The sequence below is a fragment of the Mus musculus genome, chromosome 15, assembly GCF_000001635.26.
Source record: "Mus musculus strain C57BL/6J chromosome 15, GRCm38.p6 C57BL/6J".
Classification (NCBI taxonomy): Eukaryota; Metazoa; Chordata; class Mammalia; order Rodentia; family Muridae; genus Mus; species Mus musculus.
Genome location: NC_000081.6, coordinates 7,540,927 through 7,565,638, shown reverse-complemented (window position 1 = coordinate 7,565,638; position 24,712 = coordinate 7,540,927). Strand labels below are relative to the sequence as shown.

The 24,712-nt window shown below is 42.1% G+C and overlaps 1 long non-coding RNA gene across 1 annotated transcript in view; it reads left to right on the top strand.

The window, feature by feature from the left end:
- Window positions 1-3,254: 3,254 nt before the first annotated feature.
- Gm41264 overlaps window positions 3,255-24,712 on the top strand; it is a 62,012-nt gene continuing 40,554 nt past the window's right edge. The window contains exon 1 of the long non-coding RNA XR_001781591.1: window positions 3,255-3,279. This is a non-coding gene — a long non-coding RNA (predicted gene, 41264). The remainder of the gene's footprint in view (window positions 3,280-24,712) is intronic.

Sequence of the window (24,712 nt, the reverse complement as noted above, 5' to 3'; positions counted from 1 at the left end):
TAGGGGTGCACAAGGTTTCACTGAGTTCATTCACCTTGCCTTTATCCGAACGCTTGTGACAATAAATGTGAGAAGAAATTCCTCCCTCAGGACCAAGCACCCAAGGTGTTTGCTTTGAACATCGTTGGCAGAATAAGATCTTCTCTTCTCTCCTCTCCTCTCCTCTCCTCTCCTCTCCTCTCCTCTCCTCTCCTCTCCTCTCCTCTCCTCTCCTCTCCTCTCCTCTCCTCTCCTCTCCTCTCCTCTTCTCTTCTCTTCTCTTCTCTTCTCTTCTCTTTCTTTTCTCTCTTAAAATTTGTTCATTACAGATATGCCTTCAAACTCCAGTTTGTAGAACAATTCTAGGGCCAAGTAAATAAATAGAGCCAGAATGATGAGTAGTCTACTATCCCAGCGTATCTTGGGAAGCTCAAAGAGAAAAATCATTTAAGGGGGAAAAAAAATCTTACTATATACACTATACCACACACACACACACACACACACATTTTCTACGTATATCATGTTCCATATTCCCTGCCAAAAAAATGCAGGAAAAGCCATTGCCAAATCAACTGGGCTGCTCCCCAGGAGGAAGCTCCCACCTCTTTCTCAGGGTAGAGGCAGATAGGAAATGAGGGTTTGGGGTCTGGATACTTTGTAGTTGAGACAATTCCCTTTGGTCTACTCCAGACAACACAGGTTCAAACTTTTGGCCTCATTTGCCTAATTTGAAAAGACATAGCAAAGCAAAAACTGCAAACGACAAACAAACTTCCCAAAGACAAGTGACTGAGTCCTCATTTTTCCTGGTTGCCCTTATCAATATGGTGGTCAGAACCAAGTGTGGGGCTGAATATCAGGGAAGTTCTGCCAATCACCGGCCTGCTCTGTCCTGCCAGGCCATGGCTGTAGAGGAAGTATATGGTGCCCTCTGAATACACACAGCCAGTGAGGAGCTTGAATACTAGCCTTTGTATTTCCCTCATCTTCTGAAGACAGATAATGGTTTGGAAGGAGGCTGGGGCTGTCCAAGGCATGTCAGTACACTCTTTGCCTAATTAATACGGGTGCAAAATAAGGTAGTGGGTGCCTATAACTGACTCAGTCACACCGAAACTGCGAAAGGACGTTGAATGATGAGAAACATGATCCTCTACTGATGGGGTATTAGAATTTCTGCAGATCGCAATAAAACTTAAAACTGTTTGAAACATTAGAAGAAATGATTTAAATTGGGAGAATCCAAGGCAACAAGACAATGATGAAGCCAATGAGTTTGCTTGGCGTATCCTCTAGTCTGGGATTCTTGCCTTCTCCAAAATTAGGCCTAAAAAACTTTGGGCATAATTTAAAAGAACTCCAAAATCCCCTTCCCAGTTCTTCAGTGCATTGTTGTTTTTCTTAATTTATGGGGCAAATAAAAAAAATGTATTAATTTAAAGCTGCAGTTTCATAGATGTAAGCCAGCTGTTCCATCATGGAAAATATCATGGCCCATGCTTTCTTCCCTTTGGTGCAGAGGCATGAAGGGTGGGAAGAGAAAGACGGACCATCCAATTCATCAAGACCTGATTATCATTTTGCTCAGGGCATCCCAGCCAAACGGCTGCGGCAGGCTGTCATCGGCCGATGGGTTTGGTCCCAAGATGAACCATGCCCATAGATGGAGCTGCGCCATGAAGGGCATCAGTCCAAAAACACAGTGGGACTGTGGCCAGGAGCTGAGCTCCTAGTGCCCCTCGAGCTGGCATTGAGACAGTTCTGTGCTGACTATTGCTGTCTAGGACCCTGGGCTTATTATTACAACAGGGGCAGAGAACAGCAAAGTGTTTGTGCTTGTGCCAAGCACAAGGCGGGGGCGATGGGAGAGGTAGTTTGAGGAGGGCTCCTGGGGTTAGCTTCTGCAGAATCTTGAAGGGGAAGGCTGATTAGAGTTGACATACCATTGTCCTCTAGAAACCTAATAGAACACACATTTTTTCCAGTAAGCGAGGCAACTGCAAAATCCATATTTCTTAAATACTCAAAAGGGGATCTCACACACATAAGAGAGTAAGCTCATAACTACATCCCTTTGGGGGGGAATCCTATTTTCAATTACTCTACTCACATGCTCTTTTACTTAATCTTGAATGCTGTTGTCGGAACTGGGATAGAAGCCAGTTCTCAAAATAGCATAAATGAGAAATATTTAGGCAAGCACTATGATATACACTAGGTATGTTTGGTTATTGTAACACATTTCCTTTTAGTGCTTTTGAAGGGTGTGTGATGGATTATGGGGGTTGAGATTATTATACTAGGTGTCACTTCCCTTAAACGACATTTGCCGGGCTAGAGGTTACAGGATCAGAACTTACAACTAGAAAATCAGGCTAAACTTGCTTTATGTAAAAACGGCTCAGAAAACAAAACTCTGAAGTGGCTCAGAAAACAAATCTCTGAAGTGGAGGGAGACACAGAAAGGCATTTACTGTGGCATGGGGGTTGCTGGGTTTGAAGGCCGTTTGCAACATTGCAGGACAAAGGCATTTCTAGCTTGCTAACTTCAGATGACTGGGAAATGGGGTAGACAGCCATCACTTCCTTGGGCCTCAACCTCAGTTCTGATATGGGGATTAAATGAGTTGATGCATGAAAATTACCTATATGGTGCCTGGCCCATTGGAGAGCTTAAGAGGTTCCAGAGGCTGTGACTGCTGGTCTTGGGTGTGCTCAGAGTTCCTTGAAGCCAGTACAAAACTCCTACCCTGAACTCCAGCCACATAGCTCCACACACAGCCTCACAGAAAGTATATGTCTCCTTCTGTCACATTGCCATTTCTCACAAAAATCCCAATTTTTGTGTCTAAGAGTAAGACAGTCAGATATAGAATAACAAATAACTGAGAGGGGCCAGCAGGGACGGCTCAATGGTTAAGATTTTGCAGAGGACCAGAGTTCAGTTCTCAGTTCTTCAGTTAGGTGCTTCATGACTCTAGCACCAGGGAACCTAGCACTCTCTTTTTTCATGGGCACCTGTGCACAAATGCTTTTAAACATCTTTAAAATAATCAAGAAAATGTTTATATATGAATGTAAACATGTGTAGGCTGTTCAAATGGCCAACGTGAAGTTTGGGACTGGCTAGCAGCAGTGTAGATATCCCACATAGAAGTCTCCCCTGTATTAATTTGTTTGTATTACTCAGGTATGGTGAGTCCAAGAGGCCAAAAGGCAACTGATGTTGATGTGTTACAATTGCCAAGAAGAGAGGTTGTATCATTCCAACCAGGGCCACATGAGAAAGCATCAAGGGTAAGTCTAGTGGCAGAAAAGATGAAGGCAAACCTTCTGTGGTGTGTCTGTTTGTCTGTGTCTTAGTCAGGGTTTCTATTCCTGGACAAAACATCATGACCAAGAAGCAAGTTGGGGAGGAAAGGGTTTATTTGGCTTACACTTCCATATTGCTGTTCATCACCAAGGAAGTCAGGACTGGAACTCAAGCAGGTCAGGAAGCAGGAGCTGATGCAGAGGCCATGGAGGGATGTTCTTTACTGGCTTGCTTCCCCTGGCTTGTTCAGCCTGCTCTCTTATAGAACCAAGACTAGGAGCCCAGAGATGGTCCCACCCACAAGGGGCCTTTCCCTCTTGATCACTAATTGAGAAAATGCCTGACAGTTGTATCTCATGGAGGCACTTCCCCAACTGAAGCTCCTTTCTCTGTGATAACTCCAGCTGTGTCAAGTTGACATAAAACTAGCCAGTACAGTCTGTCTTGTCTGAATTCTTGAATAGTCTCTGAGAAGGAATGGTCAAGGCAGAGTAAGTAGTCCAGGCAGATGTATGGTTGCCCATTGAAGATGGTCTCTAGTTACCTAGTGCCTGGCCCTGGATGGTTGGGATAATAGAATGGAGCCTTACCTGTAAAGCCTTGTAAAAGAGGCTTAGTAGATATGGCCTCTGTATTGTTGCCTACACTTGGGGAAGGGAAGAGTTACTTGCTGCCTGTGGGAACTGGTTATGGGAGAAGTAGGTTCTCTGAGATCTGTAAGGCCTCTGCTCTGCAGCAGCAAAGATACAAATAACAAGGAAGTACAGAGACAAATAGCAAAACCTAGAAAAGGCGAAAAGCAGTGGGTATTGGCTGTTAAGTAAAGGATAATCTTGCTACAATCCATAGACCCGGAGAGGCTAAGTAACAAGGTGTGCGCAAAGGGGACACATAAATCTCCCTGGGAAGGGGAAATAGAAGAGATATTGAGGATGGGCTGGGGGTATGTGAGGATGGGAACAGAGTGATCACATAGGTGAAGATGGAGGGAGAGAGTACTGGGAGAGACAACCAGGAGTGGGGCTTTTCGGGAGCAAGGTAGAAACCTAGTGCAATGAAAATTCCCAGAGATTTATGAGGGTGACCCTAGCTAACACTCCTAATAATTGGGGTGGGGTGGGATACAGAGCCTGAGCTGGCTATCTTCTGTAGCCAGGCAAAACTTCCTGTGGAGGGACTGGGACCCTAACCCAGCCACATAACCTTCAATCCACAATTTTTTTTCCTGCCTACAAGATGTGCTATGGTAAAGGTGGTACAGAAATTAGCAGAGTGTCTAACCAGTGACTGATCCGGCTTGAGAGCCATGCCACAAGAGGGAGACCACCATGACACTGTCTGGAAGACCAGGAACCAGTGGCTGGATAGCCCAGACCCTTAGGATAGAACCAAACACAACCAGAAAAAAAGTCAATAAAATGATTCCTAATGATATTTTGCTGTACTGGTAGACAGGAACCTAGCATAATCATCATCAGGGAGGCTTTGTCTAGCAACTGATGGAGAAACAGATGCAGAGACCCTCAGCAAAACATTAGGCAGAGCTCAGGGAATTCTGCAGAAGCAGGAATAGTAGGAATACAAGGAGCCAGAGAGAACAAGGACACTGCAAGAAAACATACAGAATCAACTAACTTGGGCTCAGAAAGGCTCACAGAGACTGAACCAATAACTAGGAAGCGTCATGGGACTGACTTAGCTTCTCTGCATATACATTAGGGTTGTATAGCTTAGGCCTATCCTGGGACTCCTAACTGGGAGCAGGAGCTGTCTCTAACTCTTTTGCCCACTTTTGGGACCCTTTTCCTCCTACTGGGTCTCTATATCCAGCCTTAATACCAGGTGAGAAGCCTAGTCTTACTGCAGATCTACTTCATATGCCATGTTTTATAGATTCGTTGAATAACACCCATGGCTGTAGATGTAATGACAGGTCTGTGGTTGTATACCAGATGTGAGTTCGCAGCAAGATCCACTGGTTGCTATGCTGAAGTCTTGTCTCTGCCTCACCAGCATGGATGTTCTTTATGACTTTACTATTTCTCCCATGGGGTTCTATGTCTGTTTCCTTTCCCCTGGAATCAAGGTTGTTGGCCTTGCATTCTTCCCAGGCAATAGATAGGGTTAGAGTGACCTCGTGATGCCTAGACTTCAACAGAGTTTGCAATTTTCTGCTTTTCTTTTTAAGATCCTATATCTACTGTCAGAACAAGCCTGGGCTAGTCTACTACAACACAGAGAGAAATGGCATAACACCAATCTATACTGGCTAGCCCCCAGCCATCCACCATCAACTAATTATATGCTTAAGAACAAGTGTGGAACCATACCCAACACAGGGCAGAAATTCTCTGCCAATCTAGTTTACAAAATAAATAAATAAATAAATAAATAAATAAATAAATAAATAAATAAATGTTTTTGTTGGCTGCTGAGCTTTGAAGCAATATATTACTCTATTATAGTAGCCTGTAAAAGATAAAATGGTACCCATAGTCAACTATCTTTGCTTTGAGGACAAGTTTGCTTCTCATGATGGAGACTTAGTGTCATATTTTTTTACTTCCCAAACTTTCTTGTCAGCTGGAGAGATCCAGTTCTCGAAGATGTATCATGGGGTTAGTTTGATAGAGATGTAATGATAAGGTGTGTGTCCAGGGGTGGGGATGGCGGGGTCTGAAAAACATTTTCTTCCTGAAAAGAGAGAGCTGGGGAGTGAGACACAAGTCTCCTTTCCTCCCTATCTTCCTTGGATACTGACATTAAGGAGCACAAGAGAAAACAGTATCCATCTTGTGACGGCAAAGCAGCAAGCCTTGAGAACAGCAGTGTAACACTAGGAATAGCAGCAGGAAAAGCTGAAAGGAGCCTCTGTTCCTAACCACATCACTCTGCGGTGGAAACAATTCTAGAACACCATCATCTACTGACTTCAGTACTACTTAAACTATTGTGTGTCGGTTAACCTTAATGACACAAGACAGGAACTAGAGTCCTCTCCCGACTGCTCTAGTTTGTAGTCGTTGGGTTATGCTCACAGTGCAGTTAGTGCTGTTAAGGAGAACAGGACTTTGATCCTAAAACCTAATTGTGCGAGGCTTAGTGATGGTGGGTCCTGGGGAAGAAGACCTCCTGACCATGCATGGGCTGGGGTGGACTCTGGTAAGTGTCTTCAGTGTGTTTTACAGTGGCAGACTCAAAGCCAGACCATGACCTCTCAAGGGAGGGAATTCAAAGAGTTCCAATACCTTTGAAAGAATCAGAAATCAGAAGCAGTAATGGGGAGGGGCTGCCAGAAGCCCTGCTTGATCATCTGTCCTGCCTGGATCCCCGAGCCTGATCTCCCACCGTGAGGGGCACCTTTCTATATTTGACTTAAATTTGGCTTTAAATTCCTTCATGTTTTCCAGATTTGTTCAATTACCTTTCATGAAAGCACAAAAACAAACAAACAAACAAACAAACAACCCCCCCCAAAACAGATTTCACATACACAGAGAAACCTATACCAGACTTGGCACTTGGTGTCATGGTTACTAGTCACCTCCTTTCTAACTATCCAAGGACATTTCTGCCCCCAGAGTTCTGATTAGCTGTCTTGCTTCTCTTCACCCCCACCAGTTGCCTGGTCCTTTGGTCCAGACTTCCTTTTTATTTTTATAGTATCTATTGTCTGTGACTCTCTGGGAGCTACAGTACTTTTTTTTTTTTTTATTTGAAAATTATTTATTTATTTATTTCTATTAGATAGTTTCTTTATTTATGTTCAAATGTTATTCCCTTTCCTGGGTTCCCTTCCAAAAACTCCCTATCCCATCCCTCCATCCCTCTGGTCACTAACCCACCCACTCCTGCTTCCCTGTCCTGGCATTCCCTACACAGGGGCATCAAGCCTTCACAAGACCCAGGGCCTCTCCTCTCATTGATGTCCCACAAGGCCATCTTCTGCTACATATGTGGCTGGAGCCATGGGTCCCTCTATGTATTCCATTTGGTTGGTGGTCCCTGGGAGCTCTAGTGGTCTGGTTGGTTCATAGTGTTGTTCCTCCTATGGGGCTACAAACCCCTTCAGCTCTTTTGGTCCTTTCTCTGAGCTACAGCACTCTTAACTTGTCTTTCTTGGTACTAAAGGCACAAGCACATACAAGCAGTCTAGTCTTTACCAGATCAAGGATTTATTGGCAAAATATAGGACTCTCAACTGAAGTGTACTTGCATGAATCTCCTTTCTTATTGCTTAGCTGGAAAAAAAATTGGATGTCCCCGATTTATAGTTTTTAATTTTAAAGAAATGGTGTTTTCTATCCTTCCTTCCATGTCTTACCCCATAACTTTCACTAAAAACACAGGATAAGGGATGGGGAGATAGCTCAGTTGGTAAGAGCATTTTGTTCTATAAGTACTAAAGACCTGTCTAAATTTTTAGCGTCAACACAGCAGCTGAGTTTGGTCAAATGTGTGTACCTGTCACTGCAGTGTTGTGGAAGGATCAATGGGGCTTGCTGACTGTCAGCCCCACTCCAGATTCAGAAAGAGATCCTGCCACCAGGGAATAAGGTTCCAAGTGATGGACCAAAATACGTGGATACATGGGCATCCTCTTCTGATCCTTGTGTGTGTGCACTTCATGCATGTACCCTAACCCCAAACACTGCAAACTCTAATGTGAATGTCAGAGATAGGAAACTGAGAACAGTCTTCAGTTCATGCCTCTCCCTCCCCCTCCCCCTCCCCCTCCCTCTCCCCCCTCCTCCCTCTCTCTCTCTCCCTCCCCCCCCCTCTCTCTCTCACACACACACATACACACACACACACACACATACACACACACACACTTATGCCTTTTCCTATGGGTCTGAGCCTAGGACTTTTTATGTGGCCAGTTGATGTTAACAATATACATTCACTTAGACCTCATTGAGGACTTCCTCTGCTCCCTAGAGGGTCTTTTTAATCCTCCAAGTCTCAACCTGATAGACACTTTCCATAGATATAGAAATATATTGGTCAGATCATACATGTGTCCAGTGGACATGGAGAGATTCTGATCACTGATGTGATAATGTACATTCTATTCTGATCTAATCTGTATTGATTTAAAAATCCAAACCGTCAAGAACACTTTGACTTCCCACTTTTTCAAGCTACTGGGGACACATTGCAGCACTATTGAATACTTCCAATGGTTGTCACCTGATTGGTTAGAGATATGAGTCTTATGTTCTGGTTCTGATATTTTTCTGGGAGATGGGGAAACGGTCTCTCTCACTCTGTATCTATGGCTGGCCTGGAACTCACTGTATAGACCAGGCTGGATTCAAACCCACAGAGATTTTTGTGCCTCCACCTCCACCTCTGCGTCAGTATGTATGCTGCTACATACCGACACTAGAGTACATAAAGGTCAGCCACCATGCCTGACACCTGGCTGTATGATTTCGATATTCCATGTGGTTCTCTTTGCTATCTTTCATCTTTCTGTGAGCTCTATAACTTCATGGAAAGTCCAGTGTCCCCAATATTTAAATGGCTGTTAATGGTTTTCTACCTGAAGCCAGGGCTTGCTTGTTGAATCCACTGGCATTTCATTTATATCCTTTCTGTGACTCACTTTGGCTCAACTGAACTCCATGCTTCTGTGGCTTTCTACTCTGAACAGTGTGCAAGTGTGCCTATTTCTCCCAGCCCTCAGACCGACTTCTGTCCCTCCCTGTCTTATTGGAATATTAAGGAGGTTTCAGCATGTTTGCATGTCCACCATCTGTCCATCCTCTGTATGTACAAATGACCAAATGTCCCTTATCCCTCCAAAGAATGACTTCACACTCTGTATGCTCTATCCCATATCTTCTTAGTTTCTCCAAGATTTTATTTGATGACTTTGTATCTCTGGACTCTGCCAATATTTCTTAATGGGTTCCTATTTCCCATCTTCTATACGAATTCATGCATTCCCAAATTCAGAGCATTTTCCTATAGTTGCTATCTTATCTCTCTGCCCTATCACCCTCATCTCCAACCTTCAAAAGTAGAGGCTACAAACAGCCTACTACACATTTCTGGGGCCAAAAGGCCATGGACAGGAGGAGCAGGTCTGGAGCAAGAGTGAGATGGAGATGTGGCTAAACCCTGGAAATATCACCTTGAGACCAGCAGGAGTGGGACTGCTTCTTTGTTGCTCTGGGCCTGCATGTAGAGCACAGATAGCCTTACAACCCTCACCTTTGCCTCCCTGAGGTAGTCACATAGCCTGCTGGGTAGGTTACAGATTAAACTCTCTCTCTCTCCTTATAAGGACATGTCCAGCAAGCACCTGGAATTCCTCTTCATGCAAATGAATCATTCCCAGGACCTCTGCACCAGCCAATGATATATGCTCACCCTCCAAACCCCTTCCTACTCACCAAGGTTTATATAGCCCCTCTTCCCTCCAATCAAGAAAGCTGTTCCACAGAAAACTGTCTCCAGAGATGGCTGCTTCTCCTCCACTCACAACACAGAGATCCTGCCTGACATACCCACCCTAGCTTCACTCCCTTCACTCCATCCTGATATGCAGCACGCTTGGATACCCTGAGGGGAGAAGCAGACCAGGGGCGGCACATATTAATATTTATTCTCTTAGACTCAAGCTGCTGTCCATTCAATGCAGAGGCACTTCTTTTTTCAGTGGGAAAAAGAGAATCATAACTGGTCACAATGCTAAAAATAAGTGATGGTTAAGTGCTCAGCTCTAAATAGGCTATCCACAGCATCCATGCGCAGAGAGCTAGTGAATATCATGGGGAAGGGAGGTGGAAAGGTTATAAAAGCTGGAGGATGGGGAGGACAGAGTCACGTGAAAGGATGATTTCTAGAAATGACCTGTGTAAGAAAAGGGGTGGGGGTCTACTTGGAGAAAAGAAAGGGATCTATAGGAGTGCGAAGAGGACCAAAGAGAGTAACAGAGTGAATTAGTTCACAGTACACGTGTATAAAATTGTCAAAAAGCAACTTAAGAAAGAAAGAGTCTATTTCCTCTCTGCTTTTCCTTTCTAATCCATTTCGGATGGCCTCTCATCGCATTGGTCTTCCAGGCTTGAACAGAGAAAAAGGAAGAGGAGAGGGCAATAAGTTTCATGTTATGCTCAGGAAATCATCTGTGAGAACCACAAATCTCATCTCATAAACAGGTTTACAAAGGACAAGGGCAAACGGATCTGCTGAGTCGGTAGTAGCGAGTGAGTGAGAACCCGTGGTCAGTTAAGTTCCTGGAGGCCCCTCTCACCAAACTGATGTACACACTGTAGTTTACAAGTAGATTCCCCATTTGCTACAAGAAACATGTTCTAGTGGAAATTATTCTTATAATAAACATAATGTGGCCAGATACAATTTTTCCAACAGCTGTGGATAGGAAGCACTGCAGGTATCATGGCCTTGTAGGATAGGTTTACATTCCAGGGGAGATAACTATAAAACTTACGTGGTTAGAAACAGAAACTATCGCAGGAGAGCTTCTTGCCTTGTTCAATAAACAATTCAGTTTTATGATGACAAGGTACAGGGTATGTATGGATTTAACTTAAACAGGAACTTTCCGACACCTGCCTAATACTTCTTGTTCTTTATGCCTGGTGCTAACTGATGTGTAAAATTCTCTGACTGGCTTCCTTCTTTTTACAGCCAGTGATAACTCCAATCCGGAACCTTGAGCTCTCTGAGGCACTTGTATCAACAGCTTTTTTTTTTCCTGTTCAAATGGCTCTTTCTTTACTAGTTTCTATGTGTTATCTTATGAGCGCAGGTCTAACTCCTAAACAGACCAAAAAAAAAAAAAATGTATGTTAACTCCTATTTCCTCTGGAGTTAGCATACATGCCTGCTTGACTTAAAACCCTTCAGGTCAAGGTTAAACTGTCTGCCTTCACAGCAAAGTTTCTTATTAACAATATGGCCTATGACACAAGGATTTAAACAATTTTAAATGAGACCTAGTCGCTGTCTTATGACCTTATGTAATTTTTTTGTTTCCCTAGGCCTGACTTATTCAGCACCAGCGACACAGAAGATACTGTGTATGGCGCTGTAGTAAAAAATCATAACTATGCTAATGTAGAGACCACATTTTTAAAATATAATTTGATGAAAGTTGAGGGAAAAGATGTTTTGTTTTACTTATTTATTGTTAGAGAATTTCATACACAATTATAATGTGTTTTTACCAAATCAACTCCCACATTCTTTTCCCCCAGTGCCTTTTATATTCCCTCCATTGCCTTTCCTCCCAAACTCATGCTCTCGTTTTAAAGCCCACTGAATCCTCCCATTATGTGCACAGACATGGGGCCATCCATGGAAACACAGGCTACCTGCAGGGAGTCATGTCTGAGTATAAAATAGACAATGGCCAAGGTCATCCAGGCTTAGCATTGTGGAGACTAAAGTTTGATTTATGATATCAGTTTGTAAGCAACAGAGTTAAGGCTGTTTGCTTTTAGCAGAAAATGAATTGAGTATATTGTTAGGTGGTTCACAAAATCTCAACAGAGGCAAGATATGTGGATTGGGAGCTGCATAGTTGTGGTAGTTTGAATAAGAAGGACCCACACAGGCTCAGATATTTGAATACTTAGTCACTAGGGGGTGACACTATTTGAAATTATTCGAGGAATTGGGAGGTATGGCCTGGGTGAAGAAAGTGTGTCATTGCAGGCTGGACTTTGAGGTTTCAAAAGCTCATGCCAGGGCTAAGCATTCTCTCTCTCTCTCTCTCTCTCTCTCTCTCTCTCTCTCTCTCTCCCTCCCCCTCTCTCTCCCTTCCTTCCTCCCTCCTTCCCTCCCTATCTTTGTCTTTCTCTCTTTCTCTACCTATAGACAAGAATGTAGGTCTCCAGAGCTTTTCTGCATGCTGCCATGCTCCCCACCACATAAGTAAGCCCCTAGTTAAATGCCTTAGTCATGGCAACTGAACAGTGGCCAAGACCATAAGTTGCACGTGATCCTTCACCAGATAGAGCTGAAGATTGAAACCACTTTTGAAAACTCTGGAGTTAACTGATTTTAGAAAGTACATGGATATGATATGTTTTCACCTAGAATTTTATACACACACATATGTGTGTGTGTGTATATGTGTGTGTGTATGTGTGTGTGTGTGTTGTATGTGTATTGTGTATGAAAGTCTTAATTTTGAGCCTAGAAATTCATGCTCCAAGAAACTTCGTGTTTCCACAACGTATTACTGCCAAAGAAAAACTGTGTCACCTCTCATTAGGTAGATGTCTGATTGGTTAGCTAGCTTATGAGTTTGCACCTTGTTTCTTGGGAAAGTGACCTCCTGGACTTCATGACTCTAATGGGAGATAGGTTTTTTTTAAGCTCTCTCTCTCTCTCTGTCTCTGTCTCTGTCTCTCTGTCTCTGTCTCTCTCTCTCGTGTGTGTGCGTGCGCGCGCCTGTGTGTGTGCATGTGTGTAGTGTTGAGTATTAATTCTTAAGCATTTCTAAAAGGAACTGAGTTTACATAGGGAGTTGTTAAAAACCATAACAAATTCTATTAGTTTAACTCAGTCCTCCTAACACCAAATCTTTGTACAATAAAGGCTTTTCAAAGGTCATTAATGATCAATTAATGTCAATTTGAACAACTTTTTCTTTTTTGTTTACTTTTGTGCTGATTTGATATGATTGAACATCTCTTTCCTTTCTTCTTCATTTATTTAAAAGCAGAAGGAAGTAATAAAACCAAAACAAAAGTAGGAGAAATTACAGAGGGGCAAAATTCTACAGCCTAGAAAATAAGCAAACAATAGAAACCATCACTGAAGGTATTAGTTGAGTATATTAAGTAGTAATAAAATTAACACAGCCACAGGAGACTGATTTTTTAAAAAAGATGAGGGGAGATGGAGGTATATATCAGTAGTAGAACACCTGCCTAACTAGTACAAAGCTGGTTCACTTCCCAGTCCACAAAAACAAATCACATCTATCTATCTATCTATCTATCTATCTATCTATCTATCTATCTATCTATCTATCTATCATCTATATATTGGGCCCACTAGCAATATAAATAATGATACAGAGGCTTATTATGATTTTTAAAGTTTACTCCTTTTGCTGGACAGTCTCATGACTACTCTAACCTAACTAATCCCAATGCTATGTCCTACCATATGGCCAGGTCTGCCTCTCTGCTCCACTCTGGTCCATCTGTTCACCTTGTGTCTACTGGCTGAATATCCTGTGTCTCATTTCTTCTCCCAGCATTCCACTCTCTGCCCAGAAGATCTGCCCTCCACTTTCTTCCCAGCTATTGGCCATCAGATCTTTATGGCAGGCAACCAAGTACAATTCTAGATAGTCTTAGGCAGGTGAGCAAAAACAAATATCTATAAAATATGAGACTGGTGATGGACCATAGAAAGAACAGTACCAAGATATTGCCAGAGTTTATCTCTGTGTCATACAGAATTAACAACTGAATACACAGAGACACACTTTCACACAATGTACCCCAACATATATAAATTTTATCCATCTGAAATCACATACAGAAAACAAATCAATTGACATGAGAATAGTTCTTACAACACTAAGAGTATGATAATGAATATGTTAAAATCTATCTTATGTCAGTACCCTTGAGAATTTAGAGTAATGTATAGTTTTCTTGAAAAGACAACTTTCTAAAGTCAGTAGAAGGAAAGGTGGAAAACATGACTATTCTCATGTTTGTTAAAGAAGTCAAATCCATAATGAGATGTGTTAATGTAAGTGAAAAATATTTCCAGAAAATAAAAGAAGAAACAATAGCACCTCATCTTTCATCATTAGTGAATAACTTCTAAAGAAAAACAAATAAGCAACATGCTAAGCATCATGGCCAAGGGACCCTGATGCAACTCCGTACAGTATCAAAAATCCATTGGTGTTTTACTATAATTCAAAATATGGGGGGAGGGATCCTGAGATTTTATTAATGGATAAAGAATATTAATTAGATAAAATGTAATACTTGCCCATGATTTTAAAGCAAAACCAAAAATTGTCCCTGCAAACTAGGAGTAGAAGGGAATTTCTTTGTCTTCTTGAACCAAGCTGGATTCATCTGGGAAGAGAGAACCTCAACTGGAGGAAACACATCCATCCAGATTGTATATACACAAGTCTGTGGGGGACATTTCCTTAATGCATAACTCATGTAGGAGTTCCCAACACATTGTGGGTGGTGCCACTCTGGGCTAGTGGCCCTGCGCAGGATAAGAAGTCAAGCTGAACAAGTCATGAAAATCAAACCAGTAAGGACTCCTCAACCCATGCTTCAGTTCCTGCCTCCAGGCTCCTACCTTGAGCTCCCACCCTGGATGACAGACGATAAGCTGTAAGGTGGTATAAACCCTTTCTTCCTCAAGTTGCTTTTGGTCATGGTCTTTTCTCATATTAGTAGAAACCCTAACTACAACACCTGGCTAATCCCCAGTGCCCTGCCTCGACCTTGTAGTCTCTCAGAACTATGTGTATAGTATATATGGTATGCAGTTTTGTGTGGAATGTATGGTACATGTGTTTGGCATGTGATTGTGTATCTGAAGTGTATATGATGTGTGTGTTGTATATGGTGTTTGTGAGTGTGTGTGGTATGTGTGTATGGTGTGGTGTGTGTGGTATACATAATATGTATGTGGTATGTATACTATATGTGTGTAACATGGTGTATATAGTGTATAGTGTGTGGTGTTACATTGTCTATACGTATTGTGTGGTGTGATATATATGTGGTGTGTGTGAATGATTTCCATGGTGTTAATTTTCATCTTGCTCATTCATCCTTGGTCCAAATCTATTTTAGTCTTTTGAGGTTAATTCAGTGAAACTAGGTAGGACGTTCATTTCCACTACATTCCAACACTTTCTATAACTTTCCACTTGTAGAGTTTGTGTCTCAGTAAACTACTCTCTCAATTAGGGATATTTACATAATATCAGTGGATCTGGCTAGTACACCCATGTGGTTTCTGGGAGAGGAGATAGAGTTAGGAGTTTTGCCATGATGAACTGTGTCACTAATGTGGACACCATTATCTTTCACCAGCCAACAGTTTTTTGAAGTTTTTACAATATAAGACCTTGTCCTCTAGTGTAAAAATTGGTGTCTTATTTTCTTAACATGCCATTTTCTTAATTTCAAGATGTATTGGGGATGGCTTCAATCTGCTTGGCAACCTGAAAGTCCTGCCTCATATCCCTCTCTTGGTATCCATGAAAGCTGCTTTCCTGTCTGCTGCCCTCCTTCCCTACCCCTCCTTCTACTGCGGTCCCTCCTTGCCCCCTCTGTCACGATTCCTTGTTCATACCCCTCTAAATGAACCATTTTCAATGCTCATGTTGAACCTCCCCCTTTCTCATCCATTCATTTCCCCCTTTCTCCCATATACTTTCTTTATATAGGTATAACCCTCCAAATTCACTTGCATGCCCCATTACTACTATCTAGGCAGGCATTTTCCAAGCTGGCATCCCGCCTGTCTTTATGAGCAGTCTCCTTTTCAATTCTCTGCTGGATGTCACCTGCTGGATGTGGGACCCTATTACTAAAACCTTAAATGACCCAGCGTACACTTGCAGCATTCTTGTCTAGACTGTTGACTCTGAAGTCTGCTTCCTCTCACTCCTCCAGGCACCGATGCTTGGAGTCACCCTCGGCCCTTTCCTTGCTTGGTGTCTCTCTGTCTGCTCAGGTATGAGCTCCTTCCTGTGGATTTTTCTCTCCCCTTCATTTCTACTGCCACTGTTCTAGATTCTGGATCTGTAATAGACTCGCATCTGGTCCCTTCACTGCCACCCTATTTCTACATCTAATCCAGTTCCACATACATCCAATAATGCCCTGCTCCAAACTCCTCTTTGGCAGTGGTTTTCAACCTTCCTCATGCTGCAACATTTTAATACAGTTCCTCATGTTGTGGTGACTCCCCAATCATAATCTCTTTTTGTTTCTACTTCATAACTGTATTTTTGCTACTGTTATGAATTATAATATAGATATCTGATATGCAGGATATATGATATGTGACCCCCAAAGGGATTGTGACCCACAGATTGAAAACTGCTTCTTAGGGTTACCTGCCACCCTGTACTGTATTCAATGAGCCTTATGATTAGAACTCACTTAATTATGTGTTGTTCATTTGCCACTGTCTCGGTACATGCATTGAATGCTAACAGAGCCTCATTGCAGAACACACCCTGTTCTTTCCAGTATGGAGACTCTTCATGGAGTGCCTGTCTTCATCTCTCAAATCTTCGTAGCTGGAGATCTCCCTACACATATATATGTATACTGATAGATAATTAAATAAACTTTGAAGTACAATAACTTCTGCAAATGTCTCACTGTATCAAGCCTGTTTGTTTGCACATAGGATTTCAACACATGTTCTTATATAGCTGGAGTTTTGCCTGCCTACAGAACACCCAGGCAATGCTAATCAGTAAGAATAAACATAAAAGAAGCTGACAACTGTGTGGTTATACCAGACATTTGTCAAGCTACAAAACTGTCTAAGTAACCCTTCTAGGATTTCATGTATCCTAGAAGAAGGACCTGCCTAAATGGAAGCAAATGGATTAAATGGTTTGTCCAAGGCTCTTCTGGCTCTTGATGTCTAGTCTTCCACAGAGGAAAACATAATAGATTGCATATGTAAAAACAAAGCATTTGTTTATCGGTAACTAGTCTCTATGTGTATATATACATTTCGCATGTGAGTTCATGCTAAGTATAGCTCACGTCAATACAGAGCATTTATCTCCTTGAGTGTTTCCTTGTATACTATCTGAAGCCATCATTTATTCACTGCCATTGAGCTTTTAGGATGTCCTAGCTTCCCAGCTGGGCTCTGATTACAATCAGAAATACCAAACATGCAACTCTCTTGCGCGCGCTCGACTGGCCAGGAAGAACGACGCTGCAACAGGATCCTTCTGCACACGTTTATTGGGAGAGCTTGATTGCAGAGGCGAAAAGACTTTTTGCCCAGAGCTGGTGCTGCTTTTATAGGCCTAGGAGAGGCGTGTCTCATACCCTGATTGGTTATGCACTAAGCCTCATTTGCATGTTCCTCATCTGATTGGCTACTCTCTCTCAGTACCTCACTGAGCCTCATTATCATACCTCATTTGCATGTCTCACATCCGATTGGTTATACTCTCAGTACCTTACAGAACCTCATTATCATGCCTGGGCCAGGCAGTGTTTTTGCAAAAAACTTTACTGCATATGTACACATTGGTTGTTTGTCCAATCTTATGCATGGTGGCCAGCAGTAGTCAGTGCCACTCAGCAACGGCACATGTGGCTTCCCACATCTCCCCCTGTTTGTTTTAATAAAATGAGGCTGGACTAGGCCTGTGCAATTATGCCCATCCGCCGTGGCTCCTGTTTTAGGTCGTTCCTCTAATGTCACAGCCTTACCCGTCATAGGGTAACCCTATCGCCACCGGGCCCCATGTCTTAGGTTGGACTGTGCACGAGGAAAGTTGCCCGTCTCTGGATACCGCAGTGCTGTGTGACAATAACTGCTAAATGACCTAGGGCGAACTCTGCAAAAGAGGCCAGCCAAATATTGAATTAGTGGGGAAATCATGATCACCCTATTGATGAGCAAGGGCTGATCAATGATCGTTGAGTCTCTCTCATCTAATCTCATGCTGACTAATTCTTGAGCATAGATAACCAAATTTCAGGGGAGGAGCCGTTTTCAATAGCTAAAAGTGCCTGAGTTACAATCACCTTGTCACGTTTTTGTTGGGTTCTGAATTTGCATACCAACCAGAGCATGAACGCCAGTCCACAGCATATGGCAGCACCAAACAAAATCACTCCCACCCATTCCTTAAAGTAAGAAAAAGCAGAGGTAAACCAAGAGGTAAAGTCTCCGAGGGTCACTGGTTCCACTCTGGTCCCATTAAGGTTCAGGATCTGCATCTGCAGTCTCGCCTGCAACCTCTCCAGCTCCTGCGACCAGTTCCCCTTCAGGTAATTCGATAGGTCTGTACTTTTAATAAAAGAATTATTAATATACTTATTGGGAGTAATGCACACATGCGATGTGGATGCCACACAACTCATTTGTATGACATCCATCATCCGTTCCATATTATGTTGTAAAATATCCACTCTCTGATTCACTAGCATTAACCCTGAGGCGATATGAGAATCCACCTTTTGCAGGGTAAGCAATGCTTCAGAGGATTTTTCTGCTATCTGACTTATGGTGTCAGCAGTATTAACTTGATGGGCCATAGCAGTTCCTGCGGTAACTGCTGATGCCGCGGACATCACAATGGCTGTAATAATGGCAGCTGTGATTCCAAAACCTCTCTTTTGCCGAATAAGACTCGTTATTGGGAACTTCTCTGGATCTGCCTCAACAGGCACAGGGACAAAGATTGGTAGATGAACCACTAAGGCTAAGAATTTGGTTCCATTCCAGCATTGCGTCAAAAAACAAGTGACATTTGTACAATCTAACCATTCTGTATTATTTTGAAATTCAGCCAATATAAAGAAAAATGGAGGATTGACACAAACTTCTACTGGAGAAGTAGTCATATTTCTGATAATTCTATTAGTTGTCACATTATCTAAATGAGTAGAGGTATTGGAAAGAGTGGCAGAAACATTCAATATCTCATGAAAGGTTCCAGTCAGCAATGCAAAGGCTGACAGACTGGTACTAGCACCTGCCTCATTGCTTAAAATCCATTGGTAATATGGCCAAATATTTTCTTTCCCTGTAGCATCTCCTTTATCGTTCATTATAGCAAAATCTAGTGGGGGTGACAAAACAAAACCCTTTGCTATTTCTTTCCGAGGAAAAATTTTTGATTGACAAGGTGAAAAAACTATAGGAAATGCGAGGTCCGGATGACACCAAGGCATGCTGCGTATAGCAGTAGCATTGCCAACAGGCCATCGTGATCTTTTGGGAATGGTCACCTTTCCCTTTATCATAATAGTGGTGATGTTTATAGGTGAAATTATATTATTTTCAACATCACCTGAGCCTGATTGCGCTCCTTGAGCAACTTGTGTTAAAGCATTAAACAACACTCCAGAGCTCCCCTTATTTTGGCTAATGGGATCTGCCCAATTAGAGATAATCTTTTTCTTTAAAAATATACAGGGTGTAAAAGGTTTATCCACATTATGCACAAAGCATAGTGTATAATTCAAATGAAAACTAGTACTATTATACACCCGTGGCTCTTGAGGAGTTTGTCGTGCACAAGGCGCATCCAAATAACATTCCGTTGCAAAAAATAAAGGTAAGGTAGAAGAATTGGAATGTACCGGTAAAGGTACTGGCCATGATCTTACTATGGCCCACAAAGGTATACTTATCCCGGTCTCAATCATCAGGAGCAGGAGAATCATCTTGGGGTTCATCTTGCTCTTTCACAGTCCTTGTCAGTCGCGTCGGGACCCAAAGTGGATTTTCTTCACCCTGTGGGAAAATACAAATAGCTCCCCGGGATCTGATTAAAATAGGATCCGGGCCATACCATTTATTATCAAGGACATTTTTCCATTTGACCATTTCATTGGGTGATTGAGGCCATTGTCCGTGCCTTTCAGCTGGTGATCTTCCAGCATCATCCAATTTTAAAAAATTGAGAGTAAATATTGTAAGGGATAGAGCCATCTTTGGCGTCATAGCCTCTATTCCCCCTTTCTGTTTTTGCAAATATTGTTTCAGAGTGCGATGGGCTCTCTCAATTATGCCTTGGCCCTGTGGATTATAGGGCAATCCAGTAATATGTTTTACTTGCATTTGTTTGCAAAATTGGCTAAATTTAGAAGAAGTATATGCAGGACCATTATCTGTCTTTAACACTAGGGGCTTGCCCCATGCAGCCCAAGCCTCTAAGCAGTGAGATATGACATGAACTGCTTTTTCCCCTGTCATGGGAGAGGCATGTAGGACACCAGAACTGGTATCGATGGATACATGTACATATTGTAATTTCCCAAAAGATGGGATATGCGTTACGTCCATTTGCCAAACATCTAGGGGTCGCAATCCGCGAGGATTAACACCCACGGAAGGTGCATTAACAAATTCTACACATTTACCACACCGTAGGACAATATCTCGGGCTTCTTTTCTTGTGAGCTTAAACTTTTGTCGTAATGTAGAAGCAGGGACATGATAAAGCTGATGAAAATTCTTAGCACTTTCTATAGAACTTTGTGATAGGAAAACCATGTCTCTGGTGGCTGAGTCAGCAATTGCATTTCCCTTAACCATAGGTCCAGGTAATGATGTATGTGCTCTAATATGTTGAATATAAAAGGGATGCTCACGCATCAAAATACAATTTTGTATTTTCATCAAAATTTCAGATACAGGACTGGACTGTTTAAAATTTCCGGCAGTCTCTAATGCTAGAACCGCATTAACTACATAAACAGAATCAGAGACAATATTTATGGGCATAGGAAATCTTTTAAAGACTTCTAAAACCACCAAACATTCTACCAATTGAGGGGCTCCTGGTGTAAATTGCAACCTTACAGCCTTTTCATTGATTACATAACTTCCAACTCCTGTTTTGGATCCATCTGTATAAATATCAATGGCTCCCTTTATAGGGGTATTAGCCGTTACCTTTGGAAATATTACTGGATGCAATAACATAAAATGTAATAACGGATGTTTAGGATAATGGTTATCAATTAAACCAGAATAACTGCATCTAAGAATGGCCCATTCATCTATAGTAGCACACAATATTTGCATTTGTGCGACAGTATACGGGACAATTATGCTATCAGGCATTTTTCCAAAGTGAGTGATTGAAGTTTTTATCCCTTTGTGGGCCATATTTGCTACCATGGTGGGATAATGCTCTATAGTTTTATTAGGGGATATATGTGGATGTATCCATACTAAAGGACCATTTTGCCATAACACAGCAGTTGGCAGATTGATGGTGCATAATATGCATAGGCACAAAGGTTCTTGCTCATTTATACGAGTTAACTGTGCTGTTTGGATCGCCTTTTCCACTTTCCTAAGAACATCAGAAGCCTCAGGTGTTAATTGTCTCAATGAGGTAATATGTGAGTCTCCTTCTAGAATTTGAAATAAAGGTTTTAATTCCGAAGTAGGGATCCTTAAATAAGGTCTAATCCAATTTATATCTCCTAATAATTTTTGAAAATCATTTAGTGTCTTTAGATGGTCTTTTCTAATACTAATCTTTTGTGGGGTGACACATTGTAAAGTAATAGTGGCTCCTAGAAAATGACTAACATTAGACTGCTGCACCTTTTCTGGTGCAATACTCAAACCATTATTTTTTAAAGTTTCATTAAGCAAGCCATAAGCTTGCTGTATACTTTCTTCTTCAGGTCCACAAATTACAATGTCATCCATATAGTGACAAATTTTTAAGGAGGGGAAACCATCCCTAACCGGTTGTAAAGCTTTTCCTACATATAACTGACATATGGTAGGGCTATTTGCCATTCCTTGGGGTAATACCCGCCATTGGTACCTTTTATCAGGTTCCATATGATTAATAGAAGGCAAGGTGAATGCAAATCTAGGTTTATCTTTCTTATTTAATGGAATTGAAAAGAAACAATCCTTAATATCTACTACTATAATTCTCCAATCCTTAGGTAGAGCTGAGAGTAGGGGGAGCCCTCTTTGTACAGGACCCATAACTTGCATTTGTGCATTAATGGCTCTTAGGTCATGTAACAATCTCCATTTACCTGACTTCTTCTTTACAACAAAAATGGGGGTATTCCAGGGTGATTGAGTGGGTTCCACATGTCCCAGGTCTAATTGTTCTTGTACTAATTCTTTAGCTGCTTTCAATTTCTCAGAGGGTAAAGGCCACTGAGGCACCCACACCGTGTCCTCCGTATGCCACGGAATGGGCAAAGGCTCCTCAGTGGCCCCTAGAAAAAACCCAGCCCTTTCTTGTCTGCCTTTACAGTGGCTTTAACTGGTGAAATTCTACCTTGCAAATTTTTTCCAAGACCTAGTCCAGGTATATATCCCATTCCTTTCATCATTTCCTTGCTTTTCTGAGAGTAATCATTAGTCAATATAAAGTTCATAGCTGATAACACGTCTCTCCCCCATAAGTTTACAGGTAAAGGGAGTACATAAGGTTGAAAAAGCCCTGTCCTTCCTTCTTTATCTTTCCATTGTAAGGATTTTGCACTTATAGTTGGGGTAGCCTCATATCCTAATCCTTGTAAGCTATGTGATGATTGATTAACAGGCCAAGAAGCAGGCCACCACTTACTAGATATAATGCTTTTATCTGCTCCTGTATCCATTATACCTTGAAAGGTTTTTCCTTCTATTTGTAATTGTAAAGTGGGACGATTATCCAAATCTAAAGATATGTAGGCCACATTATTTCCTGTAGAACCGAGTCCCTTATCTCCTCGCGAGTCCCGGCCACTAGGGAACATATTATGCAAACTAGGAAGAATCAGCAATTGAGCAATGCGATCTCCAGGAGAAATGGCTACAATACCTCGGGGTGCAGAACACATAATCCTAACTTGTCCCTCATAATCTGAGTCTATAACTCCGGGATGTATTACCAATCCTTTCAAAGCAGAAGAGGACCTACCCAACAGTAGGCCCACTGTATCCTTTGGTAAGGGACCTCTAAAATCTGATGAAATAGGCTGGCACCCCATTTGAGGTGTAAGAATTACTCTGGAGGTGGCACAGATGTCCAATCCTGCTGAACCCGGAGTGGCTCTCCTCGGTCTCTGGGTGGCCTCATGGACACTGTGGTCTGGAATGCCCCATACATTTGGGGGCCCTGGGGACGGGGGCCCCTCACTCCGTTTTTTGGCTGTTGTCCTTTAAACTGAGGTATTGGCCTTCCTTTTATATCTCTGACTGATCTACATTCATTTGCCCAATGTCTTCCTTTCCCACATTTTGGGCAAATACCTGGTACTGTCTTTTCAAACCTACTCTTTCTACTCTTTGTACACTGCTTTTGCAAATGACCTGTTTGTCCACAATTATAGCAGGTTATTTCTTTTGTTTGTGCCATCAAGACTGCAGCAGCCAGCCCTGCATTTGAAAGAGGTCCTCCTATTTCTCTACAGGCTTTCATCCATGCTTGTATTCCTTTCCCTTTCCATGGTGTGATAGCATTTCTGCATTCTTTGGTACATTGCTCGTAAATTAATTGTTCAATTAATGGCATTGCGGCCTCAGAATCACCAAATATACGTCCTGCCGCTTCCATCATGCGAGCTACAAATTCAGAGAACGGCTCATTAATTCCCTGAATAATTTTTGTCAAGTTACCAGATACTTCTCCTCGATTAGGCAATGCTTTCCAAGCTTTCACTGCTGCCTGATTAATTTGATCATAGACCTGCACTGGGTATCCTAATTGATTGTTTGTCCATATACCCTGACCTGTAAGCATTTCAAAGCTCCATGCTTGTTGCCCTGCAGTAGCATTAGCACGGGCCTGACTCAAACACAGATCATGCCATATAGACTTCCAATCTAGATACTGTCCCATCGTAAGACATGCCTTTACCACACTCATCCAGTCAAAAGGAGTCATGGCATTGTGAGCCAATCTATCAATTTGGGACTGAGTAAATGATGCATTAACTCCATAGGTCCTTACTGACTCTGCTAGCTCTTTCACTTGTTTATGCGATATTGGCTCATAATATCGCTGTTGAGCATGATCCTGAAAAACAGGAAAAGCCTGACATATTTTTTGCAGCCCTTTAGGAGTGCAAAAGGAGTGGCCATAGCCAATTGTTTTCTTATCTGTATAAGGCGGAGGTGGTAGGGGAGCAGTGATACTCCTTCCTATTGGACCAGATCTTTCTGCCTTACACTTTGCAGCAGCCTCCTCCAAATTTTTCTCCTCCCCTTCTGATAGTTCCGAATCCACTGAGCTAGACAATTCTAACAACTCAAAGTCCTCGAGAGGAGGGTAAATTGACTTAATTTTCTGTTCTTTATTTTTTATTCTATCTTTTGTATCTTTACATTTTGGTTTCTTTTCCTTTTCTCCTTTTATTTCTCTCCCTTTACTTATCTTTCTGCGCGCGCTTTCTTTTTCATTTCTCTCTGTTTCTGACATACTTTCCTGTTGCTCCTGTAAAAGTCGCTGTCCTTCTTTAACAGCTAGCTCACATTTCTTGTCCTGGATACAAGCCTTAATTAATTTCCATAACGGCCTTGTCCCTGCTTTCACTTTCCCATCTACTTCCTCTCTTGCTATATCTTTTCCCAGCTTTTCCCAACTAGGTAGCGTCAGCGACCCAGTGGGGGCAAACCAAGGAGCAAGTCTGTCTATTTCTCTCAAAAAACCGCTCACTGTGCTTTCTGAAATTTTTAAACCCCTTT